Source organism: Panthera onca, chromosome A1 (assembly GCF_046562875.1).
Source record: "Panthera onca isolate mPanOnc1 chromosome A1, mPanOnc1 haplotype 2, whole genome shotgun sequence".
NCBI lineage: Eukaryota > Metazoa > Chordata > Mammalia > Carnivora > Felidae > Panthera > Panthera onca.
The window spans coordinates 234331726-234343695 of NC_138339.1; the positions used below are offsets into that span (position 1 = coordinate 234331726).

At 48.9% G+C, this 11970-nt stretch overlaps 1 protein-coding gene across 4 annotated transcripts in view; it reads right to left on the reverse strand.

Annotated features, from left to right (window-relative positions):
• Positions 1–11767, reverse strand: part of WASF3 (WASP family member 3) — a 134035-nt gene extending 122268 nt beyond the window's left edge. For 3 of the 4 annotated variants that reach the window (XM_060637490.3, XM_060637488.3, XM_060637491.3), the window contains exon 1: positions 11600–11767. The gene's annotated coding sequence lies outside the window, so the exon portion shown is untranslated. The remainder of the gene's footprint in view (positions 1–11599) is intronic. The other variant, XM_060637482.3, reaches the window with a different exon arrangement.
• Between the last annotated feature and the right edge of the window lie 203 nt (positions 11768–11970).

Here is an 11970-nt window from a genome sequence, read left to right on the forward strand (position 1 = left end):
TCTTTGCCCAGGGGTCAGCATCCTTAACCCCCACGGTAAGGGTCAACTGTACTTCGTGTTTAGTTTGCTGTTTTGTTCCTAACTCCGTGAGATGGATGTACAGATCACTGAATGTTTTTCAGTCTTCTTTCCTAACATGTATTTATGGCTATAAACTTTCCTCTAAGTATAACTTTAGCTGCATCCCCCAGATTTCGATATGAAGTATTTTCATATTAATTCTGATCAAAATATTTTGTCAATATTTAAAATTCTCATTGCAATTAAAGATCTTCCATAATTTGTGGGTATTTAGAAATGATTTTACTTTTTGCTATTGATTTTAGTTTAACGCAAAGAATACTGTACTGTTTGACCTCAATCCTCTGAAATATCCCATAAGCTGACAGCTTATCCACATGAACTGGTAAATAATGTGTATTCTGCAGTTGTTAGGGGCAATGTCTAGACATGCAAGGCAAGTTTATTGTTCAAATATTGTGTTGTTCACATCTTCTATATCCTTACGAAATTCTGTTCATTACCATACCAGGGTAGTACAAAAAATAACTCCCTCTACGATTGTGAATGTATCCATTTCATCTCCCCATTTCTTTTATAATCACTGAAATTATTTTCAGATGATCTAGACACTCTATTAAAGAAAATAAAAAGATGAATAACCTTCACTACACCAATAAAAATGGCAGCAATTTTTTCCGCTAATTATTATCCAAAATGGGATAATATCACCTCTCTCAAAAATAAAAACCATCGCTATAGACATCCTCCAAAGTTTCATTGGGTCAGATCCAGTAACTGCAGACAACAGATCAATTTGTTTAACTACTTAGAGGTATATTTTGCAACCTCATTCATGCTGCCGGGCTCATGGGAAAGGTTATCAACGCTCTACAATACGTTCCACAGATAAATTACGGAGACTTTTCTACAATTTTTCCGGACCAAAATTACCTTGGTCCTGCTCTCTGGCAAAGATCATCCGTGCCCCTTCAGCGCCCACTGCACCGTATCCCATCGGGGCCCGACGCAATCTTAGAATCACTCTCCCACAGTGCTCCAGAGAACAATCGTTAGGATCTGAAACCCACCGCCACCTCTGCTCGATGGCAGAATCTCTGACGATCTGTTCGCGTGGTTCTTCCAAAACTCTCAGAGCTCAGGTATGCAACGGGCACCTATTCCGATCAGTCTTCATTAGCGTCCTCCCGTTTGCTCAGGCGGGTGTCGTCTCCCACTCTGGATCAAGCACCCCTCCTGCCCAATCCCACGGCACCTTACACTTTCCCACCTACAGCTACACACGACAGTGATCTTTTCACTTGTTTTTCTCAGCGGTTACACCGTCAGCCCCTGGAGGAAAGGGCCATCTGATTCATCCTGATACCCTCAGCATCTAGCAATGCCTAGCAGGTGCACACACTGTCTTTCTACCTTGTCCCCTACAATCTATTCTCTACACGACACTGCTGGCGACCCTTTTAAAATCTAAGCCACATGGTATCGTTTCCCTGCTCAAAAACTTGCAATGGCTTTCCATTTGACTCAGAATAAAATCCAAAGTGCCACCACAGTCTACCAGACCCTACATGATCTGGTCCTTTATTACCTCTGTAACTGCACACGTACACACACACACACACACATACACACACGCACACACACACCCCACTTACTCATACTACCCTCCTACCACCTCAAGGGTCTTTGCACCTGCTGTTCCTCCTCCCATAAGGCTCTTGGCCAAAATATCTGCCGGACTGGCGCACTTGACCTTCATCACGCCTCTGTCAACTGTCACCCCAGAGACACCTTCCCTGACCACTTCCTTGACCACACTATCAAGAACGGCAGTCCCCGATACACTGTCCCCTTGCTCCTGTACTTTTTCCATGGCCATTATCACTACATGTATTTATGCTGCTTATTTATTATCTTTCCCCCCCCCACTCGAACGGGATCTCTCTGAGAAAGGGCACTTACCCTCTAGAAGAGGGGTCGGGATTTTTTGCTCTAAAGACTCAGATAGTAAATATTTTGTACTCTGCAGGTTAGACAGTTCCTGTCACAACTACTCACCTCTGCCTTATAGCACAAAAGCAGCCACAGACAGTATGTAAACGAATGGACAGGCCTCTACTCCAATAAAATTTTCTTTACAAAATCAGGCAAAAGTCCAGATTGGGCCCGAAGGCTATTGTTTACCAACCCCTGTTCTGGAAAAAGCTTGGCATTGCAGTACATTGACTCTGAATTAATCAATCATTTCTCCATTTTTGGTCTCTAAAAAGTCTACCTCTAATTGACAACATAAAATACCAGCACTCCAACCTAATCAGGAAAGAGAACTTCAAACCAGCTTCTATACACCTTTTACCAAAAAATCCATTTGAGGCTCATTATATTCCTGAATGGCTGTTTTGACAGAGATGCAGTGCATTCACACTTGCCACCAGAAAGCACATGAACCATGTGAGTTTAACCCTCTGCAGAAACGCTGTTATTAAGGTGTGTTTTCCCTTCATCTAAAAAACAGAATATAATCAGCTTCAGAAAAACCACGTCCTATGGGCTGCACACCCGTCACTGTGGCTCTCAGTGTAACCAATACGAACCCCAAGTGAGGGTTTGGGGAACGTATTAAGGAAAGGAAACTGGTATGTTTTCTACAGATGGTGAAAGCTGCAGGGTAGAGCTAACGATGTTTCCCCCTTTCACCACCAGGATGCTCGGCCAAGTTCCCAGTCTGCAGACTGGTTAGTTATGTCACCAATATCTACGTCCTCTCTTCTCGGGGATTCAGAGTCAGCCTACGGGATTCAGAGTCAGCCGACGTTTTTAGCCTTCAGCACATTAAATGAGGGCACGTCGGAGTTGAGCCAGGGGGATGAGAAGTGATGTGTGCTGGCCCATAAAACCTCCACGGGACTTGGCTCTCTCCCGGCCCACCAGCTGAACCGAGCAGGAGGAAGTTCCTACTTCCTAATGGAGGCTGAGTCACAGGTGGAAAAAGCTGGCCTACCAGAAGGGTCCCGTGGAAGACGACCCCATGAGGAACACAAACACTAAGCAACAGATGCTTTTGGGGCTGAGTCACTGACGCTTTGCACAAGTAAAATTCTAGCCCTCCACAACTAAAACACCCACCTGGGAGGCTGGGCCCTTGTTCAAAGAATAGGTTTCATTGTTTTCATTCATGATCTTCACATGGTTTTGATTCTCGTTATTTATATTCAGCTTCATCACTATGAGTATTTCCTATAAGCTAATTTAAATCTTTATGTAATGGGGGACGAGGGACAAGCCTCCACTGTTTGCATTCAATAAAATCATAAGCATCTCAAACAACAAAATCTGAACAAATGTATTTGGATAAAACATAAACACTGCAACAAAACCCTACTTGTAACATTCACTTGTACACAGTTGGTCTAAGTTGTATCAGGGTCCAGAACCAGAGGGCATGCTGGGTGAATACTAACATGCAGGGCAATATGTTTTATCTCAAATGTAATTTGACAATCATCAGAAACCAAATAGCCTAAGAAATGAAACCACACGTTTCTAAACTCCTGTCTAGCAACAATAAGTAGCTATAGATGTAGCTTAAAACGAAAATTGTTCTAGACCCTGTAATACCTAATGCCTCTATAATTCTATCAAATGATACCATGAGGTTTTGTTGTTAGCACATTTTTTTTTTTTTTGGACAGGTAGTATGGAATATGCTGGACATGTCAGAAATGGAAGAAGTTTTTAATTAATCCATGCAATACAACGGGCAAACTCAGGTATGAACTTCATTATCACTGATAGGCCTCGCAATCCTCCAATTTTACAACGCTAGCTTTCAAAAAGAAGTAACATTTTAATAATCTTCCTCCCTGGGATATCTCAAAGGACAATCCACATTTTAGTAAAGCCTTTGGAAACAATGTTGTTTGCAGTGTGTAATTAAAACCTGAAGACAGGTGATTGGGGAATTAAGGGGTCTCTGTGCATTTCGGTTTTTAAATCAAAAACCGGGTAATTAACTCTAAAAGATGTACACAAACAGGAGATAAGTACTATGGAAAACCGAGAACCAAGTTATGTTTCAAACTCTATAGGTTTGGTTATAAACAAAATGTGTTTTTCTGTTTCTATTGAAAATGGGCATGTAACCTATATTGGAAAACTACAGTCTTCCCGCCAAAATTAAAATCTTACTTTTCAAGAGACGGAAGGCAAGTCAGTTCCCCTTCGTTGTAAGCTGTGAACAGCCTCTCTCAGAATGATACAAACACAAACATAAACTGCTCCCTCACTTTCCTGCCACTCTTCTGGTTAATGTCATCCCTCTACTGGACTAGATACTTCACTCCCTGAGTGTTTAGACAGTGTTCCTTCCATGCACCGCAGGGAGCAATTTAAATCCATGGTAAGTGTTAATTCTAAACTGCACAGAATATGGCCCCGAAAGGAGTTACAAAGTCAAATTCAGAGCCGAACTGTGCCTAGGTAATAACTCTAACACAGGACTACATGGCAAAACAAGAGGGGAGGGAGTGTCATGCACGTGTTTCGGGGGGCTCAAAACCAAAGTGCAACGTGAGCAGAGCAAAACGACTCAGTCCGGACTCTTAAAATTACAAAGTAGCGATAGCGTTCTGCTTTTCCTATGGTCCTCAATCAAAACCCATGACACATTCAGTCAATGAAAACATATTTGTTGAGTATCTGCCATGTGCAAGGAAGACACCATTTCTTCCATTTAGCTGATAAAATATGGCCACGTGGGCTCTTCGTTCGGTCAATCACATCCATACTTTTATGTGCAACACAATTTCACTGAGCTGCTCGTGTGCACAACACGGATGACAGCGCTCCGCGAGAGCAACCACAGCAGCAGGGTAATAACATCTTCAGGAGCACATCTGGAGCACAGCTTTAAAAATCCAAGATGGGGGCGCCTGGGTGGCTCAGCCGGTTAAGTGTCCACTTCGGCTCAGGTCACGATCTCACCGTCTGTGAGTTCGGGCCCCGCGTCGGGCCCTGTGCTGACAGCTCGGAGCCTGGAGCCTGCTTCACATTCTGTGTCTCTTCTCTCTGCCCCTCCCCTGCTCACGCTCTGTCTCTCTGTCACTCAAAAATTAATAAACATTAAAAAAAAAATTTTTTTTAATCCAAGATGGCTTTCAGTCGTTAGTAAAAGGAAGTATTCAAGGACCAAAGATCACAAAGGCTTTGGCCAAATGGCCAGCTGGAGCCAAGGAGGCACTGGGTGTTACCACTGGCCAGTAAGGTTATGACCTAAACAACAGTGTGTAAGTGGCCACAGTGTTTAAGAGGTTACTTAACAAAGCTGGAGCACATCTACTAACAGCCGGCTGTGGACGAGGCACCGTGCCATGCCGCCATGCCGTCTGGTGCCTGCCCACAAGGAGCTTACAGTTAGTTTGCAAGACAATTTACCTCTGTTTTCCCTCTCCAGGTATTGAGGACCGGTGCTTTGTCCAATTAATGCTGTTATCAGCAATAACCAGAACGGTCCACAGTAGGCATTCAATCATGTGAAAAGAACCATAAAGCAAAAACTAAAGAGAAATGTTAATAAAACACTGAAAAAGTTCAAAAATATACAATGCAGCAGAAGACATCTTTAGATCAATACAAGACCACTGCTCCCAGAGGTCGGAGGGCCCCCTAAGAACAGGCCCAAGGGAAAATGCCATCCCGGATGCTGAGCCCAGAGCTGAGGCTCAGAAGCTCCTACTAGACCTGAAAGAGGAGAAATCACCCTGGGATATTCAGGATGTTTAAACCTACCCCCCTCCCAAAAAAAAAAAAAAAAAAAAAAAAAAAAAAAAAAAAAAAAACAGAGCATCAACAGGAGAAAAGAGAAGAAAAGAGCTAACCTCAAAGAGAAGAGGCACAGATCCAGGGAAGAAGAACCAGAACAGGGTGGCTCCAAAGATTAAGGCCGAAATCTGAGTATGGAAAAATTATCCTAATCTAGGGACATCTGCTAAGACAGGAGGATAGGCTCTTACACAAAACAAACAAAACTGACCTTGAGGTAAGCAGCACAGCACTGACAGCAGAAAGCGTCCACTCAAAGCAAAACAGGACAGCACTGTCGCGGACCATACGACCTTCACGGGACGCCAGGACCTAGAAAAAGGCACGGCCATGCCCAGAGCACCCCACCCTGAGAAGGCCCAACCAGTCCTAAGAAAAGCATGTCTTAAATGGAAGAGAAAAAAAGGCGTTCTTAAAAAAAAAAAAAAAAAAAAAGTTAATAAAAGAAAATAAAGTCAATGTTTAAAAAAACAAAAAACAACTCCCCTTGAACCAGACGTGCCTCCCTAGCGAATGCCCTTCTCTCCTCTCCATAACCAAGGTTTAGAAGCACCGCGTAACCCGACCAGCCTCCCCACCCGAGTACAATCCTTGGTCCGTGGCAGTAAGGCTCCCCTGGGACTCCTCCTATGAAACCAGTAATGACATCCCAGAGTGGAAGCCAATGGACACTCTGTACCCACTGTCTGTCTGGATCTCTTGCTAGCTAGCACCCTCTCCCCTTGATTCCTCAACATGCTCAAATCCTTGCACTAAAAAACAAAGAAGTCCCCCCTTTCCCTGGCCTCCTGGAGCCACCCTTCACCACCACCACGCCCGAGAGCTGTCCCCACACACCGTCCCCACATACTTCCTGGCTCCCGCTGTTAAACCCTCTCACGATCTGGCCATCCCGCTCCTGTCCCCATTACCGTGTCACCGCTGCCACCTCCTATGTCACTAATGACTTCCTGGCTCTCAGCACCCCTCTTTGCTGACATTCTTTTGGACCACGGCTTCCGGACGCCATTCGTGCCCCCCTCCCCCCACAACTGTCCTTCTCGGTCTCACAGTGAGAGCCTACCCTCTCCTGCGTATCTTTTGAACACAGGAGCTCCCCAGGTCACATTCGACACACTCCTTTTTTCTGTACGTGCTTCTTGAATAACTCCATCCACTCCAACAGCCTCCGTTCACAAATACGGGCAAAGGCAGAGGTTCTGGAACTTTCTCTGTTCACGGCACCCTTAGCGTCTCGGGCCAAAAGAAACGCCTGACTGCTGCATTGTTGGACAAGTTCAAATAACTTAAGTATTCACGCCCTAACAACTTACTACCTATTTTTAAAAAGCACATTTCAATTGAGAAAAAAAAAAAAAATCAGTATTTTTATGTCTGAATAAACCACCAGTATTTACTTATGGTACGCGTGCACCTGTTGGGCACCTCACAATTTCCCAAACCTTGGAGCTGGACTGGATACCACCTCGTGCATGTCCTACTACACACTGAATCTCACCGGGAACCCAACCACTGAACGCCCAGCCTTACAAACGTTATCAACGAAAAGAGAGTAATGCAACCGACGGTGGAAAGCGTAGATTCCTCTGAGCGAGTATTCCCCACAGGGCAGGACAGACGTCATGGACTGCTGAGTTTCCTTCCACAATTCAATATCCTGCAGTCTCCCTGTGAGTTCACTGCATCACATCAGCACACAGTCTGGGAACTGTGGTCTAAGGACTCTCAGATGTCTGTCTCAAGTCCAGACATCCCCCAACAGCCGGATCCCTAACGCAGCCGACTGACCACCGTGTCCCGCGGCCACCTGAAACTTCACGAAGGCAAGTGCACCGGGCATCGTTTCTTCCAAACGGCCGCTGCTCCGTTGAGAAAGGCACCATCATCCACCCGGCTGGCCACCCAGGACTCAGCCCTGCCCAGAACTCCCGCCTCTCCTAACTCCCCCACATGTACCCCCACCAACCGACAACCAAGTCCCAGCAATTCTACCTCCTCGACCTTCCCTCCTTCCACCCTTGCTCCCTTCCATCCATTCTGCAAAGGGCAAACCTGATCATGCCCTTCTGCTTCAGAATTCCGCAACTGTTTCCTTTCGTCCACAGAAGAGTCCAAACCCCTTACGACACGAATCGCAAGGCCCTATGCCGCACAGCCCCGGGTCGCTTCTCCTGCCCCATTTCTTGCCGCTTCCCTGAGCCCATCCACACCTTGTCACACCACCAGACTAAATTTTGTCAGGTGCTCCAATATACCATGTCCCTGACAGCCTTTACCAAGCCTCTCCTTGACCCAGACTCCGACCAATTCCTTCCCTTGTATTTCTCCCGGAGGCTTTTCTCATCTCTCTGAATAGTCCCTAAGCTTCGGTTTCCAGTCACCCTCTAAGCTCCAGCAGCTGAGCCCTTTCAGAGCACTTACCATATACCACACTGCTTAACTAAATGTGTGCCCCATCGGTTAAAACTGTCCGATGGGGCACCTGGGTGGCTCAGTCGGTTAAGCAACTGACTTCGGCTCAGGTCATGATCTCACAGCTCATGGGTTCGAGCCCCGCATCGGGCTCTGTGCCGACGGCTCAGAGCCTGGAGCCTGCTTCGGATTCTGTGTCTCCCACTCTCTCTCTCTCTCTCTCTCTGCCCCTGCTCATGTTCTGTCTCTCTCGCTCTCAAAAATAAGCAAACATTAAAAAAAAATTTTTTTGTAAAACTGTCCGAGAACCCGATGACCAGACGCTAAAAGAGGCATCTACCTTTTGCCTTTGTATCCCCAGCACGTGGAATAAGCTCAAGTACAGCGAATGAATGAAGCAAGCAAACGAATGGACTAGGCCATTCACGTGATGCTCCGCATCCCTCTCTGCTTACTAACTCCCATCACGGCACTGATCACACTGCACTGAAATCGTTTGTCTCGGCGGACTAACAACATCTTGAGAGCTTTTCTGTCTTATTTCTGCGCTCCCGGTATGAAAATAGCGCTGGGCGCCTAGCGGGCATCCACTCACTGGCTTCTGAAGAAAAAAAAAGTTATCGAAAAAGTTCTGGAAGGCCACACCCCATAGGATCAGGTTTGGTTACCTCTGGAGAAAGACACAGGGCAAGGGCACCCAAGAAGAAGAGGAAAAGGGGACGGAGACTTGTTACTCCACGTATCTCCGTAGTGACACTCCATTTATTTTATAATAACGCCTCATTTACGTATGAATGGCATACACTATTCCTGAATTACCAGCGTAAAAGGCACCATGGGTGAAGACCCAGCCCTGAGCATTGGGCTCCAAATGCCCCAGGGCAGGTCCCAAGAAAACCTGACCTTGCAGAGGAAAGCAGGCTTCTGAGCAAAAAGGACTGAGGTGAGCATCAACAGTCTGTACGACCATGTGGGGGGCAGGCCCAAGAAGATATAAGGAATGATAACAGCGTAGAAGTGGGAAATATACCCGGCGATTATTTCTCAAAGAAAAGTTCTGGGAACTCTAAATGAAACCAGTAGTACTGGCCTCCTAGGACAGACAATTCTTTTTTTTTTTTTTTTAATTTTTTTAACGTTGATTTATTATCGAGAGACAGAGAGACCCAGAGCATGAGCAGGGGAGGGGGAGAGAGAGGAAGAGACACAGAATCCGAAGCGGGCTCCACTCCAGGCTCTGAGCTGTCAGGACAGAGCCCGACGTGGGGCTCGAGCCCACGAACCGTGAGATCATGACCTGAGCAGAAGTCGGTTGCCTAACCGACTGAGCCACCCAGGCACCCTGACAGGGAATTCTTTTAATACTGATAAACAGGCAACTGTTTTAATGGAACCACTCCAATAAGCAAGAAGTGACTTCCCACATGCAGGTTACTCTGGGAAGGGTAAAGCAGGTGTACAAAGACACGCTGAGAACACACAGGGGGCTACGATGCCGACACCACCACTTAGTAAAGTGCAGTTTCACCTTTTCTTTTTTTTTTCCAGAATTTTTTAAAAACAGAGTAGTACACCATTGGCTATTAGGTCATAAGTTTCAAGGAAACAGATAAAACGCTGTTATAGAGCAACTTCACGTCAGCAACTGGAAATGCAGGAACAATTTTTACGTAGACAGTTCCAGAACAAGCTTCTTTTCACGGTTTTAAGACAACAGTGAATACAGGTCGAACTGAAAATGTATGATGAAGTCACGCAAACTTCCCAACCTAGTGAGTTTTAAACATCCCAAAGGACACAACTTTTGTGAATATAAATTAAGATCTTCAAAAATGAAGAAAAATGAGCACTAGGTGGAGGCTATTAGAAAGGAGACCAGATACACAATAAGAACTGCCTATGGGAAAGGTCAAACCCAGCTTTCCTTTGTTTAACCTCTCTAGTAGATAAAAGAGCTAGCTTTAAAGAATCACTGCGTTGTTTCACGGCTAGAAAAGGAAAGTTGAGGAAAGCATGCACAAAAAAGAAGCAACCAAGGTTCAACAGAATTTGCCCTAGAGGCGACAGAAAAAGAAGTCCATTATAACACTTTGAACTTAGTTTTGATAGAGACGCAGGCATTTTAAGTTTTCGACAAACCGATTTGTTTAAATGGGGCTAGCCCCTCCCCTCAAGAAAAACCAAAAATGTGGATTCTGAATCTTAAAATTTCGTGTCCCCCGTATGCATTTGATTTGGAGAAGCAAGCACAAAGCAAAAACTGACCTTTGAATTTTCGGTCTTTTAAACACTGAGAAATTACTGCTCGTAGTTAAGTACGATTTCAACTGACCCCCAAATGAGAAAGAATTCCTAATACGCCCGACGGCGGCTAAGAAAAATGAGATGCTCCCATTCATCCCTAAGCCCATCGCTTAGCTTCTTAATAATTAAGAACTCTGCTCTCCGCCACGGAACTATCCCTTGCAGGGAGGCTGAAGCAAGAAGAAATCGCCATTGCCCGTAAGTACCACGGCCGGAGAGGGGAAGGTTTTCCACGCGCTGGAGCTCGGGCGCGGAGGAGGGCGAGAGCCAGGCGCCGCGGCCCCCGCCCGCCGCGCAGGCAAAGTCTCCCGGGGACGATCCATGCCCGCGAAGCGGCTCCCGGGCGCTCAGCCCTCTCCCCTTGCCCTGCAGCGCGCCCCCTCGCCGGCTGCCCGACCCCCCTGCCCTGCGCTCGGGGAGCCGAGCCTGGCTGCGGAGGCCGGGAGCCCCGCGGGCCTGCAGACCCGGGGGAGGGGGCACCCGGCGCAGCGGCGCGGGGAGGGCGAAGCCGGGGGTGGAGGGAGGGCCCGACCCGGGGCGGCAGGCACGCGGGGACCGGGCCACATGCCGGCAGGGCGCGCAGAGCCACGGGATGTGAAGGTCCCGGACGCCGGGCAGCCCCGAGCATCGTGCGTGGGGCGCGAGCGGAGGCCCGGGCGCCACCTGCGGCCGGGATGGCGGGCGCCTGCCCCGCAGCCCGGGAAGCGCGCACCGAGCAGCGCCGGGGCCGAGGGCCGAGGAACCGCGCGGGGGAGAGCGGCCGCCGGGCCGCGCCGCGACGGCGGGAAGCCCGGGCCGGCACGGGAGCCGGCGCGGAGGATGCGGCTGGGCTGCAGGGCAAGGCGCGGGGCGGCGCCGCGGCCCGCAGTGGGCCCCGCCGGCCGCCCGAGAGCGCCCGGCGCGATGCAGCAACTTCACTTGGCCACGGGGCTGCGGGGACCCGGCCCGCGCCCGCCCCTCCCCCGGGGCAGCCCCTCGGCCGGGAGCCGCGCAGCGAAGGGGCCAGGACCGGGGAGTCCGGCCGGCCGCAGCCCGCACTCACCGGTCCGCGGCTCCGCCGCCGGCGCCGGGGCTGCGCTCCGAGCTCCATGGTCCCGCCGCGCCGCGGCCGCCCGGCGCCCCCGCCCCGCACCACACCGCACGCAGCGGCGCCAGCGACGCCGCCTCCGGCCCGGCCACGGCCGCGGCCACGCCCCCTCTCGGCCGGGGGCCCGGCCGGAGCAAGAGGGGGGCTCAGCGCCGGCTCCACCAACCGGAGGCCTCTCGCCGAGCCGCTTCACCAGGATTGGCGAGCGCCTCAGCCAATGGGGAAATGGAAGGAGAGCGGAGCGTCGGCGCCGAGGGGCGGGGGATTGCGGAGGAGGTGGCTCTCACGATCAGTCCTCCGCCCGCGGCTCCGGATGAGGATTTGGC